Source organism: Alligator mississippiensis, chromosome 11 (assembly GCF_030867095.1).
Source record: "Alligator mississippiensis isolate rAllMis1 chromosome 11, rAllMis1, whole genome shotgun sequence".
Lineage (NCBI taxonomy): Eukaryota > Metazoa > Chordata > Crocodylia > Alligatoridae > Alligator > Alligator mississippiensis.
This window is the reverse complement of record NC_081834.1, coordinates 6,601,158-6,615,753: the sequence shown is the minus strand read 5'-3', so window position 1 is coordinate 6,615,753 and position 14,596 is coordinate 6,601,158. Positions and strand designations below refer to the sequence as shown.

Sequence of the window (14,596 nt, the reverse complement as noted above, 5' to 3'; positions counted from 1 at the left end):
CTACCAACATGGCCCCTTTCCTACCACCCCCACTTTTCACTCACTCTTAAAAGCCCTGGTTGCACTGAGGTTGCTTTCTGGTGCACAAACCCCATGGGTCTGTTGGGATGGATGTGACGCTTAGAGTATGTCTATATGCCTCTGCAATGATTACAGAACAGGCCACACCTGCTTGCTTCTGCGCTGAAGCACCATGTGCTGCAGAAATGCCATGTGGTTGATGTGAGAGGGGGGCCAGGTACTGTCCAGCACTGCTTTCAGGTGCGTGCTGGGGGCTTCAAATCCGAGAGCATGTGCCAAGAAGTGGCTGCCTGACATTTTTCGACAAGCAACGCACGTGGAGCAGAGTGACAGGGCAGGGATCCTCTGCAGTGGTCTCCGCACTGCAGGCGGCAGCTTAGACATGCCCTTCATTTCAGGTTGGCGCTCCTGGCTGCCAGTGCCACCGTTAAATAATTGCACCCGGAAGGCGGTTAGGATGCTAAAAAGCCAATGTGAAGGCCTGTCAGAAAATCAGCTGCCCCAGCCAGCCAAAAGACAACACTGGCTTCTGCTTGTACAAGAATTTGGAGATGTGGCAATAACCCCCCCTTCAACATAATCAGCATAAGGACCATTCGTTATTAATGAAAGGAAGAACAAGGGAAGGGAACAAAGGACTGAGGCATTGTTCCCAGAGCAGCTTGTGCAAGCAATCTCATCTGAGCTAGATCAGGAGCTAACCATGAGCCAGGAGTGAGACAGGGCAGTGCAGGCGTGAGCCCTGGAGCAAACCAGACTGCATTTGATACCAGATGCAGCTCATTTCCTCCCCTCCCTCCCCGTCCCCGCCTATCCATTCACTTCCCATTAGCCTTTGTGGAAGATGCAACAGCATCTCCCATCCTCCACGCCCCCAACACAGACCAGCTGTGGACTGAAGACAGTGTCAAGTGTGACTCTCCAGAGCAGAGCTTCCAAACACTCCCTAGACCAGGGGCTGGGGGGCTTTGGATGTGTGTGTCTATTCCTCAGAAAGCCATCGACTGGTTAGGTTTTCTGGGAACGTTCCCGTCCCCCACCCCACAAGCGGCCTCTTGCATCTAGCGAGAGCTGTTCTTCAGTGCCTTGCAGGGATGACAAAGGAAGACCTCAGATGCACCCCACCAAAGGGTAAGCTAGGCACTGGAAATGCTTGGGAGAGATTTGAGGTTAAGAGACCCTTTGGATCAGAGAGCGGGAGGGTGCGCATTGGGGGAAGAGGGTGGGAGAGAGGAAAGCGTGGGTGGACAACGCTACGGACCAGCGCTGGAGCGCTGCAGACTGACCCGCGGGCAGGGTACGCTGCAGTGGCATCCTGTGCAGAAGGGACGGGGGGCCGCAACTGGCTTTCCCTACCTGCTTGCTTCAGAGCTCAGCTCCCTTTTGGGTTTCGAATGGTTTGCAGATGCTTCATCCAGTCTTTAAAGAGGTTTAGATTTAGCCTGAATTAAAAGGTGATACTGTGGTTTATACAGAGGCCTACGAGTCACAAGACAGGGGATCTGCTCTTGCCTCTACTCTTCATGTGCTGTCTGATCTGGGTCCGCTTTGAGGTTATGAAAAGAGAAGACTGGCACTAGAGCTGGGCAAAACACTTCTTTTCAACTCAGTCAAGGGGTTACATTAGTCAGGTGCTGCAAAATCGTAGGGTCGTGTGTTTTCTCTCCTTGTGACAGGCCAAGGAATTTTAAAGAAAATTGGTGTGCCCCCCCTGCCCTAAAAAAGTTTTAAAAAACACCTTTCACTGAAAAATGCTTCTTGATGAGGACCCTCCCCAATCAAATCTAGATAGGACTTGTCTTATACTTCATCACAAGATTTAGGAATCTCCAGCCGAGGCAGCCAAGCAGCCAATTCACAAACGTTCGCAGCCAGAGAAAGGCCAGTCAGAGGATTGGCGGTGGTGCGACACATCCACACACAGCTCCCTAAGGCCAGTTTGCCAGGGCTTGGTTGCAGATCTGCATTGGGCGCTCGGGGAAACCACCTGCCCCTTTGGAGGGAACGCTTTGGTGAACAGCGGCCAGCTTTGGCAACACAGCCTCTGAACCGAATTCTCCCTTGAGGCGGTTGCAGACGTCAGTGGCTGCTCGTACGGGGTGGGAGGGGAGGGCTTAGAAAAATCTGTGTTGTTCCAGGAAAGGAGGGTTACTTACTGGCAAGGGGGACAAAACAGTCATTAATGCCCAGAACTGGCCCATTTCCCATTTCTTTCACTATCTGGACCTATTTAGCACCTGTTTTGCAAAATAAAAAAAAAGGGGGGTGGCGGGGGACTGTTTTCTTTCAGTTAACTGGCTGGTTTTGAACTAACTAGTTTTCAGTTCTAAAAACAGAGATGCAAATTCACGAGCTCGCAGCCCAAATGCCATGTTGGTGGCATATCAGAGAAGGTTTTCGCCAGGCTTTCGGGGTCCTGTGCAGCCCCGTGCAAACCCCCAGGGCTCTGACAAGCTGCAAAGGAGCCATCGCAGCAGAGGCCGGCACTCGGTAACCCCATCCCCTTCTGTCCCATGGGACAAAGCTGTCCGGAGAAGTTAGCAGCAGAGCCTGGGTTGCAGCAACCGTCCATCCCAATAGCCCGAGTTCGCTTTATACCAAGTCGGTCAATGCCGGGAGTTCCCCACACCACCCCGCAAGTCCCTGGCTACCATCGAGACCCCGGGTCTTGCAACACGCTCCCCACAAGAAGCCCCATCAGGGCCAAGAGGGCTTCACGTAGGTGTGGGGTCGAAATACAGACTTAATGAGACAGACCCATCTAAAGCACCCCACGCTGCTCTCAAGGATGCTGAGCAGCCCACCCCTGCGCCCACTCCACACAGGCCAGAAATGAGGCAGCGAAGCCATGCCAAGCATGGGCCCCGCCACCAGTGCTGGAGACAGAGATTTTAAGAGCTGTGACCGAGGGTGCCCCGACAGTGGCTTTGCCAGTTCCTTTCTAGGACTGGAGCAAGGGCACGGGGCGGTGGCTTTGTGCGGTCCTTGGGGTAACCAGCACGCACTGCCCAGTTGTCGCTCACGTCTGTAAATTCAGCAGCCGGTAGCAAGTGATGGGGGCAAAGACAAAGGAGCAATTTATTTTTTGCTAGAGAAGACGAGGGAGAATTTGCAGAGCACCGCCTGGCCCGGCGCTGTTGGAGCTAAGTCATGCCCTGCAGACGAGCCGTGCAGCAAACCCCGGCGAGACGGCAGCTGAGCACACACGACAACCGCGCAGCTCGGTCCTGGACGGACTTTTCCCTTATAAGGATAGCTGCATCGTCAGGAGGAAATCAGCTCGCTTCTGCTGCCTGCAGAGATCTCGGGCTGCAGGCTCCTCAGGGCCGAGGTGGGGGAAGTGAGCGTGTGCTGTAGCAAGCAGCTGACAGAAGCAGGTCAACTGGGACTTCAAACACCCCAGGGCCTCCCGCCAGCCACAGCCACCCTCTCCCTTGCCCACAGTCAGCCCCAGCATGTCAGACATCCCTTCTGCTCCATAGCACCGAGCCAACAACACTTTTTGGGGTCCTGTGCAGCTCCCCAGAGACCCCCAGGGCTCGGACAAGCTGCACAGGAACCATCCCCGCAGGGATGAGCAAGCCGGACTTCAGAGCCTACAACCTAGTGATTGAAAACAACATAAACCTAGCCCAGAATTGGCCATTTAGATGTTTAAAAAAAAAAATAGAGGTATTTCCAGGGAGGGCAGAGCAGGACGCTGGCCAAGGGCAGGCCAGAGTGGGGCTGGGATTTTCCAGAGGGAAAGCTTGTCCTCAGGAGCGGGTCCATTTTGCAGGTGCGAACAGGAACGGGCTGGAGATGGACAGGGGCTTCCTGCACCAGCTTTCCAGGCGAGCCCAGGGTCTGTATCAAAAGCAAAGCTTGCTAGCGGGCTGCTTTTCTGGGAAACGTTGGCATGTCTGACTAATGCACTTGTGGCCTCGTTATTGCAAACCCTGACCCCCGTTCAGGATTTGGGGGGGCAGCTGCAACGGGACAAGAAACCTTCCTTTCACCGGTTTCTAAAACGACACTGTTCTGCGCTCCACCCCCTGGGCAGCAAGTGTGCGCGGTAGTGACTGGCAAGTGTCAAGCGTGCAGGGATGGTTTGGAAGGGCCCCCAAGTCCAGATGCCTGGCTGAGCCCACACCCTCCTGGGGCTGGCCAGAGAAATGGTGACTTCTTCCTGTTTCCAGCTGGTTCAGAAACCCTGCCAGGGCCAGCATGCCGTCTTGTCCCTTCTGCTTCCATGCTCAGGGACCCAACGAAGTATCGCATCAAGAAGTATGCAGACTACGTACAAACGAGGAGGCAGTCAAGGCCAGGTGGCACACCGTGCTCAAGCAGGGATCAGGGCTATGATCCCTCCTCTGCCAGCAGCAAACAAGGGCTGATGCCAACCCAGGAGAAGTCTGCAAGCAGGCAGGCGAGACCACCTGATAGCAAGGCCCTAGCTGCAGCTGGCACACAGGAGACTGGTCCAGGCTTGAGAGCCCCAAGCCGCTTAGGACTGGAGCGGTGCAAAGTTTCAGGGCAGGTTTTATGCAGCCCTGTTTCTTCAACCCTGGACTGACCTGATGTCAGAGCTGGAGGGAGGGATAAGCACTGCGATGGAAAGGTTAGAGAAACAGAGGTGTTTAATTAGCACGCGGCCCCACGAAGATCACGTCACAACGCTGGCTTAGTCCTTGCAGTGCCGGCACCACAACCTGCTCCGCACCAGCTGCCACTTCTCTCACTGGTGTCACTATCAAGACGGATGACACAGCCAGGGCCAAGAGACTTCATCCAGAGCTTGCTGTGAAGTTATACTGGCCATGTCCATGGGCCAAGATTGGGTCAGTGCTCTTCCAGCCCGACACCGGGGTGGGCTTCTCTAGACTGTCTAGTAACAGGAAAAGTGGTAAACTCTGCCCGTTCCCACGGGCCACACAGGATCAGGCACTCCAGGGTGATTAGTGGTACTGTGGCAATGCAGCAGAGACTCCAGCTTCGTGTGTGGCTCTTGTCCTCTGCACACAAATTAAGAGGCTGTCTTTGCTCCAAAGGAATTTCTATCTAAACCAGGGGTGGGCAAAATGCGGCCCGCGGGCCAGATGCGGCCCACCAGGCTATTCTCTCCGGCCCACGAGACCCCTAAGAAATTTAGAAAATTAATATTGATCTGTCCCTGGCTGTCTGTCATGCAGCCCTCAATGGCTTGCCAGAACTCAGTAAGCGGCCCTCCGTCTAAAATAATTGCCCGACCCTGATCTAAACAGAGAAAAGGAAGGCAGTGTTACTACCCCCGTGCTGTGCATCAGGTGGGAAAGGGTTGCAAAAATCCTCAGCAGCTCTCCGTGGGGCTCCTGACCATATGTAGCCATATAGCAAAATCACTCAAGAAACCTGGGGCGAGCTTGGAATTGAACCTAGACCTTCTGAGCTGATCGCCAGCATCTCGGGTTAGCTCGGCTTCCCTGCAGGGGTGAAAGGGTTTGGATGGGAGGCTGGATACACACAGTATTGCAATAACAACACTGGATGCTTTTTTTCCTGCAATACTCTAACTCACCTTGCAGGGGACTTGGGCAGTAGTAGGTGCTGCGTAGACATCATGGAGGAGCTACCTGCCCCACGATGAGGCTTTTAACACAGCCCAGAGGAAGCAGGACTTCCTTCCCTCCTCACGCAGAGGGTGAACAGCAGCCCAGAGAAGTCAGTGGCCGGATTTTCCGAGCTGCTGAACACCGGCCTGACATTGCCTTCAGGGGAATTTGCCTGTTGCCCAGCAGGGCTGACCACCAGGCCATTAGGACTTGCCCAAGGCCACTGCAAGAATCAGTGTCAGAGGCCGCATGACTATGCAGCAGCTCCTGGCTCTCGGTCCGTCACTCAGGCCATTCTGCCACAAGCTGCCGCAGCACCGGTGAAGTCCCTAAAATAGGGACTACTCTAAGTTCTTGCTTGCAGAGCAGCCACAGAGATCTCACCTATTTCCTGCGATCGTTGTTGTTCAAGCAAATTTCCTTTCTCCTTGGTCTTTCTTGGTCTTGCACAGAAAAGGCCTGCTCGCTCCCATAACTGGAAATGCAGCCCCTAGGGCCAAGGGGCAGCAGGCCTCTAAAGAGAGGAGGGACATTACAGGCATGTAGAGGTTGTCACAGCCCTTCCCCTTTTTGCATGCTCACTGCTCAAACGCATGAAGCGATGGGGCTGCATCCCACGTGTGGGTGGGACGCTGCGGGCAGATCTTAGCACCAAAAAAAACTGCGGCGAGGAGGGGGATCTGCTTGTTCGTGTGTAGAGGATGGTGTTGGCGCATGCACATGCGTATGTGGGTAAGCCCTGCTGAAAGGCCCAAGGGACCTTGTGGTGGAAACCACATGATAAGCATGTGACAGCTTCCGTTTCCTGCGCTCACGACTATTATCCAGCAGCTCTGGTCTCTTGCTGCTTGGGGGAAGACTTGACTTTTTCTGGTTTGGGGTTTCTTTCTTTTTTTAAATGATCTGCTGAGACCGACTAAAATATGAATCGCCGCTTCTACAGCGCTTCTCGACCCAGGTGCCTCGCTGCAGTATCCGAGCATCTTCCAGCTGCTGCCGAAGCAACGCGACGACGAGCGGCTCGCGTGCAGTTTGCTCTCGCCTCTCGATCTGCGCGGCGCAGGGCGGGCTGAAACTAGAGAAGGGCCAGGCCCAAGTGCGTTCCCTTCACAGACCAAGTCAGGTTTACGCCCAATTAAATGCAAACCACCTCTCTGTGGAGGGAAATATTTTCCACTTTCACTTGCTGTGCCAAACCTCAGAAAACCCCAGGAAAGCGGCAGCCCCTAGAGGGTCTGCAGAGGCTTGGGCAGCAATTTCTTTAAAAGGAAAGCCTTTAAAGCAGTGCAAAAAATATATATATATTATAAATATATGGCTGTGGCTGAAAAGCAGCACCAGCAGTTTTCATTGCAAACCACCCCGCTCCAGCTGCTGTGCTCCGCTCCCCCACCCGCGGGCTCCGATTTCAAGACCGTGGCATTACTCGCGACGGCTGGAACACAAGCTCTTCTGTGCACTTGTGTGTCCAGAGGCAAAGGCAGATGCTGCGGGCTCTGGAAATAAACCGAGAGCCAGAAATGAAAGAGGGTTTTTAAACCTGAAAGCTTGCTAAAAAGTTTTTTTTCCCCCAACTATTTGAATTGGTCTAATAAAAGATATCAGATTCACCCAAAGTCTGCCATACTTCCAATGTTGCATTTACGCCCTCCTCCCAGTGCTGTCCTTCTCCCCTTGCCCCCTTGTTAAACCACTGAATGGGTCAGAAACACGTTGGCTGGAAGTGCCATATCTCCACTCCCATGATTTCACTATGAGATGCCACACCGCCCACGCTCCAAATCCAACACCAAGTCTCCTGCTTTGCTACACAATTACCAAAACCTTTCATTGACTTCCTCGCCTGCAGACTCAGTAATATTAGCTACACTGAGTTGCACTTCTCTTGCATGCTGTTTTTTTTTTCCTCTGAAAATGCCAGTCATCCTATTATAAGTGCTGGGTACAAGCCTGAGAGGCAGACTATTAATTCCGTTTTAAGGTATCCAAGTTTAAGGTATCCACATGGAAGATATTGAATTTTAGTCGATTTTTTAAATCAGATTTCCCCCAAGCAGGAAGCAACTCTGACCACCTGAAACCCGAGACCCTGCTTCTGCCTTGGTTCAAGGTCATTTGCACCATTACCGATCCTCGCAGGAGGCGAGAGGCTCCACACCAGCTATGAACTGCCTGCCCAAAGGAGCTTTCCACCTATTGACTCTTCTATGAAATATGAACTTTAATTTCTACCCAGGAGAACTTTTACAACCTTTTCTCCAATGCCTGATGAAGGGGGTTTGTGCCCGAAAGCTTGCAATTAAAGATTTTTTTGCAAAAATCTTGTTGGTCTAATAAAAGAGATCATCTCTGCTACGAGCCCTGATGCCAGTTCCATTTTAAAGCACCCGGGGGGCAAAAACCCCCCAAAACAAGGCACTCAGTTGCTTGAGGAAATAAAGAGACTTGAGGGTCACCCCACTAGGCCCTGCCCATGTCAAGACAGTTTAATTGAGCTGGTGTTGAGTTGAAAATAGAAGCCCAGGCATCCCCCTAGGCATTGCCTGGTAGTTTGTCATCATCAGATCCAGGTGGCACTGCTTTAACAATTTGGCTTATATTCCTTAAAAGCTTCAGATAGTTTTTAACTGACCAGAGTTTTTGAGTTTGCTTTTTTTTTTAAAAGCATGTAGCCTGCAAGACCGCACTGCAAGCAGAGGCCAAGATTGCTGCGCTGCCCCGATGCTCGTCGAGAGATCAGCCACTGAGTCCACAAACACCTCCAGGCGCTGGCCGAGGCAGAGGGCCCGAGCTGAGCATCCGTTATCCTGGAAAGGTCAGCACAGCACGCACGTCCGTGGAGCTCGGCCCTAATGGACCGGTGCAGATCGCCGCCAGCAGAAGAGCATAGTGGGACGATTGTTTTTCCCCTGCAACAGCAGTTCCAGCTTTCCTCAAGGGCCACATTTATTGGGCAATTTATTTATTTATTTATTTCTAATCCGTTCTTAACGATAATGAGTTCAACTCTCCGCCAGGGGAAATTACATCGTGTTGGGGACACGGCTCCGTTTGTATCTTTTAACTGTTCATCATCTAAAACAATTAGGGGAAATGACCGCCATGATTACAGTCAAATGACCCAGTAATCCCAAAGTACCACAACAGTCTTTTTTTTTGTTGGGCGGGGGTGGATCTCCAAAAGCAAGCCTTCATTTTCAAAAGTAGGCATGTAGGAACATAAGCACCCACTAAACTTTCAGTTGGGGTTGAAATGCTTGAGTGCCTAAAATACGTTTGAAAACAGGACTTTGGCGCTTAGGAAGTCATTTCCCTCTTTCATATTCTGCACCAAACACACATGTAGTGAACTCGGGTGTCATTTTCCAGGTCAGATGTGTCTCTGTTGAACCTCTGCAAGACACCAGCATCTTGCCAAGCAAGGCCCACGTATCACTGTTGGCTCATTTAGTTTAAAGCTCAGAAGTCCTGAATCCGAGCTGAAATCCCCGCTGTTGCAGGACTGCTTTACAGAACAGCTTCATTTCTGCGACTTCTTCTAGCGCAGGGGTGGGCAAAATGCAGCCCGGGGGCTAGATGCACTGTATACAGCCCGCGGGGCCCCTAAAAAATTTAGAAAATTAATATTTATCTGCCCCTGGCTGCCTGTCATGCGGCCCTCAATGACTTGCCGAAACTCAGTAAGTGTCCGTCCGCCTGAAATAATTGCCCGCCCCTCTTCTCGTGTCAGAAGAACATGCCTGATTAAGTGAACAGAGACTGAGTTTTGCAGCAGGCATCTCACCTGGAGCCCCTGGTAAAGTGGCCGAGAGGCACTTGGGGCATCTGAATTGGGGTGGGAAGGACTGCAGGTATGCCAGCCACAGAGATCAAGGGGCTTTCCAAAACCTGGGAGAGCACTGTGACTTCCTGGCAAACAAAAATCCTCCCTTTCAGAAAAGCTTTACCACCGACTCCAAGGGCTTCCACTTATCTGCAGTGTCACTCGTTTCAGGTTTCATAATCGGCATCTTCCTCTTGCCTCACTGCTCAGAAACCTCCCTCGCGGTGGACGGCTATTTCTGCAGGTCCATAAGAAACCGGTCTATTAAGTGTCCGCTGGCAAAAGCAGTGAGGTGCTTGGCTCTACATCTGCTTTCCCATTCTGGGCACAGAGATTATTTTTAAAACTATTCATGCACCCTAGAGCTGCATCACCTTCATAGTGCTCTGCTGCAGATGGTGGGAGAGGAAACAAAGATGCACCCAGCCAGCCCTTGTAAGCAGACATCAAATGCAGTGCAAGACTAGCTTGTGCCTGCCTATAGGCTGGGGAATCTCTCTACTCCTGCCAAACTCCTTTGGCCCTAGCTGACTTCCTGGCCCTGGGGTGGGGGGCTGGACTTGATGATCTTCAAGGTCCCTTCCAGCCCTAATGTCTATGAAATATGCCTATGAAACTCTGTCATCACCCAACAACAGCGGGATGAACGAGGCCACGGAGGCATGTTACAGAAGTCATCCTTAGCCCCAGCCCCTCTGCTACCTAAAAGGCCTCACTGGAAAGCAAGATTAGCCTCACTATTCCCTTATTGTATAGATATGCTTGCACCATTCAAGTTCCTCAGTCTACAGGAGTAAGTCATGGCGCGATAGCCGCTAGTAGCCATAACATGCTCACCCAAGAGCACCCCATCTCCTCCACCCTTCTCTGCCACTCCCCATCCCCAGACATGAGTCTCTAGTGGCTCCTAATCTACAGTGCATGCCACAGTGGGCCTTTGTGCACATCAGTTGATGGCTTACAGCTCAGGGTATGAGCTTGAAGATCATACTGCACTCCCCCAGTATCATTTATACCCCTGAGCCACATCATTTGGTGACATTTGCATTAGAGTAGCTCTCATCGGGTCCGACCCCCTGCTTCAGGCTCGAAAGAGCGCTGGGGTTAAGTAACCCCAGCCAGATGCCTGTCTAATCTCTTCTTGAACACCTCTAAGGTAGGGGAAAGCACCACCTCCCTTGGAAACTCATTCCATATTTTGGAATGGGCTTCCAAGGGAGGCTTATTGCCTTTAAAATGAAAAGCAGACAAAGGGTAGGAGAGAGCACCTCAGTGAAATGACTTTCCATGCTCCCATATGTATCCAGGCTCTTCCCTTTTCCAGCTCTGTACCCAATGAAGATGTACCTTGCAAGAGGAAGATGAACAGAACTAATCCAGTCGGGTCTAAATCTAAAGAAAGCAGGGGCAGGTAGATATTCAGCCTCCCTTCAAGTTCAGACCCCCACTGCAAGAAAGTTGACAGAGATGGAGATCTTGGAAAAAATCATCAAAGAAACCATCAAGAACAGGCTAACAGAAGGCAACTTGCTGAGAGACAGCCAGCATGGCTTCATTGCGGGTAGGTCGTCCCTGACCAACCTCATCTTCTTCTATGACCAGGTAGATGCATCACCTGGACAAAGGGGAAAAGGTTGATGTCATATATTTAGATTTCAAAAAAGCCTTTCACTTGGTCTCCCATGATGTCCTCATAGTAAAATTGGGGAACTGCGGCCTCGACAACCTTATGGTCTGACGGCTGGGGAACTGGCTCCGTGTTCGGACCCAGGGAGTGATAGTTGATGGAACTGAGTCAACATGGCGCATGGTGACCAGTGGCGTCCCCCAGGGCTCAGTACTCGGACCAGTACTCTTTAATATATTAATAAATGATCTGGATTTGGCTGTCAGAAGTGGACTGGCTAAGTTCGCAGACAACACCAAATTATGGGGGAGTGCGGTCACGCTAGAGGATAGGCTGGCAATTCAGGCCGACCTGGACAGGCTTGCAAGGCGGGCAGATCAAAACGTGATGACATTCAACATGGAGAAATGCAAGGTGCTCTACCTCAGGAGAAAAACCCCACGTCATACTTGTAGGCACAGCAGTGCTACGCTCGCTAGCACCACGACCAAAAAAGACTTGGGGGTTATGACTGATTACAAGATGAACGTGAGCCATAAATGCAATGCCACAGCCGGCAAAACAAATAAAACTCTGACTTGCATCTACCAATGCATCTCAAGCAAGACCCAAGAAATCATCCTCCCGCTGTACTCAGCCTTGGTGAGGCAGCAGCTGGAGTACTGCATCCAATACTGGGCTCCACACTTTAGAAAGGACGTGGAGAGGCTTGAGGGAGTCCAGAGGAGAGCCATGTGAATGATCAGAGGGCAAAAGCAGGCCTGATGAGGAGCAGCTGAGAGGCCTGGGACTCTTCAGCCTGGAGAAGCAGAGGCTCAGGGGGGACTTGGTGGCAGCCTATAAGTATATCAGGGGTGTGCATCAGGAACTAGGAGAACATCTGTTCACCAGAGCGCCCCAAGGGAAGACAAGGTCTAACGATCACAAACTGCTGGAAGACCGTTTTAGACTGAACATACGGGAAAGCTTATTTACCGTCCGAGTCTCCAGTGTCTGGAGTAGACTCCCCCCAGAAGTGGTGCAAGCACCTACTCTGGAGACCTGTAAGAAATGCTTGGATGCTTATCTTGCTGGGGTGATCTGACCCCCGCCGACTTCCTGCCCTTTGGGTAGGGAGCTGGACCCGACAATCTCGCAAGGTCCCTTCCAGCCCTAATGTCTATGAAATCTATGTGTAGCCCATGCCTGCCCAAGCTGCGCTCAGCTAGCTCAGTGCAGTTTTAGGCAGCTCACTGAAGAACCAAGCGTTCAGCTCGCCGTTCCACCCAATGCCAAACCTCTGATGGACCAGTCTTGGCTTCTGTAGAGCTTCTGCATCTCAGAGTGGAGACTGCTCACTTTTCTGCTGAATCCCATAAATGCTCCAAGCTCTAAAGTACCAACTGCAGCTAGGACAAAATAAGAGAAGTCACAGCAAAGGAGGAAGTGAGGTTTGGTTGGAGAAGCTGGTTTCTGCATTTCCTCCAGCAGCTCTACAAGACCTGTTTTCCAAGACAGACTCCCAGATGCCAGACCCCTACTTATAAACAAGAGCCCAGGTTTGATCGAAGACACAGTCACGAGAGTCTGCACTTGGACCATGCAAGCTTTTGAAATGACTCCGGATTTACCCTGCTGTCTGAGATCCCAGGATCCAGCTCAGGGCTCCTCACGAGTAAAAACAGTGAGAGTGTGCACGCATGCATGTTACACAATTCAAAGGTTTCACTGGCCTCAAAGTGACCCCTTAACAGAACCCCCCCATCAGTGGAGTCATTTCTAATTGGAAATAGTGAATCAGACCCAAAACATTTCCGACGCAATCTAAAGGGGGCAGGAGGGGAACTCCAGTTCAGAGCAACGCAGCTCTGCAGCCCGGCTTGCCCTTGTCCCCACTTCCACTTGAGCTGACTGCTGACAAGGGGCTATTGCCCAGCAGCAACAAGGCTGTAGGTCAGAGCGAGGCGAGGAGGAAGGAAGCAGCATGACCCAGCTGCTGCTGTCCCATGCTGCAGGCTCTCCAGGCTCACCTGCACGTGCTCTTGCAGAAGGGAACCGATGGGCTGCGATTTGCTCGGTGAGAAGCTGCATGGCAAGTCTCGCACACATAAGGCAGCTCCTCAGCTGCCCACCCCTGCGTGGTGACCCATAGAGCCCTTGTATTGTGGCCACACGGGCATGCTGGGCAGGACAGACCGGGCTTCATTAGCACGGTACGGGAAAGAGGAACCCAGAGGAAAGTGAAAACTCCACTATTAACCCATACAGGGAACTGTTCATTTTTCCATTATGACTCCTCTAACCAAAAGGGTAGATGCTACAGGGACTCTCAAACTCATAGGAAGCAGCCAGGAAGAAGCACCCACTATATCTGATGCATTAACATTGGGCATCGATGTAGATACAGAGCCGACAATGACTTATGCTGCTGTGCCTCACAGACACCGGGAATGTTGTCAGCCTGTCCAAGCTAAAGCCCGGGGTCTCCTCCTGCTTGTGAAGTAGGGACCTGCATTTCTCTGGAAACCTTCTCTGGAAAGAATCTGCACGAGCTGCTTGCAGTCGAGGGCCCCAAGTCAAAGCAGAGCAATCCCTGAGCTCCGTCTCTCGGAGGGGGGTTACACCACTATTGATAAATCATTTCAACTAGATCAGTCAAAGGATGAGCCGTTCAGATCCTACTCTTCATATCACCTAGAGAGCTCCGTCCTCTGGATCTTTCTGGCGTTAAATATTTCTCATGAGGGAAACAAAAATCATACAATTAAGGTCATAAAGGAGTTCACATGCCCTAGTAGGGTAAACCCCACATCACCCCAACCCGCTCCTCATTCCAAGGATGAGGAGCACAAAGGGACAGTAATATCCTGGGCGCATCTATGCATGCATTTAATGCACCTGAATTTACTGCACAGTAAATTCAGACACATCAAACTGCGCCCAGGACCACATCTACACATGCACTGGCATTGGGAGCAAATTTGAGCTCGATGGGAGCAGTCAGGTCTAGGGCTACTCCTGCTTCGCTCTGCCCCCCTGCAGCGGCCAGGCTCCAGCCACGGCTGCCCGGGTGCCAGTGCCAGACTTTAAAACAGGGGTGGACAAAATGTGGCCCGGGGGCCCCTATCCAGCCCACGGGGCCCCTAAAAAATTTAGAAAATGAATATCTGCCCCTGGCGGCCTGTCATGGCCCTCGATGGCTTCCCAAAACTCAGTAAGCAGCCCTCCACCCAAAATAATTGCCCGCCCCTGCTTTAAAAGGATGCCCCGCACCTTGGTCCCTGGCTGCATGCTTCTCTGGCTCCGAGCAGTCTGCAACCTGCTGACACAACCCTCCAGGACACTGTCCTGAGAGCCTGTGTACAGCACACCATGGATGCTACTTGCCCTCTTCCTGACCCACACCACGGGCTTCTGCTTACCTCTGTGCTAGCCACACTCCACACCCACATTGACTGCCACATGGCCCTAGTGCACCTTGCCCCCATCCATCCCATGGCCACCCCAAGTCATTGGCTACTTGCCCCGGGCCACATCCCGAACACCAGCAGTAGATTAATCTAATGTGCAGTAAGG

General features: G+C 52.0%; 1 long non-coding RNA gene across 1 annotated transcript in view; it reads right to left on the bottom strand.

Moving 5' to 3' along the window:
* Positions 1–6,844: 6,844 nt before the first annotated feature.
* Positions 6,845–14,596, bottom strand: part of LOC102558808 (uncharacterized) — a 33,940-nt gene continuing 26,188 nt past the window's right edge. The window contains exon 4 of the long non-coding RNA XR_002087022.2: positions 6,845–7,087. This is a non-coding gene — a long non-coding RNA (uncharacterized LOC102558808). The remainder of the gene's footprint in view (positions 7,088–14,596) is intronic.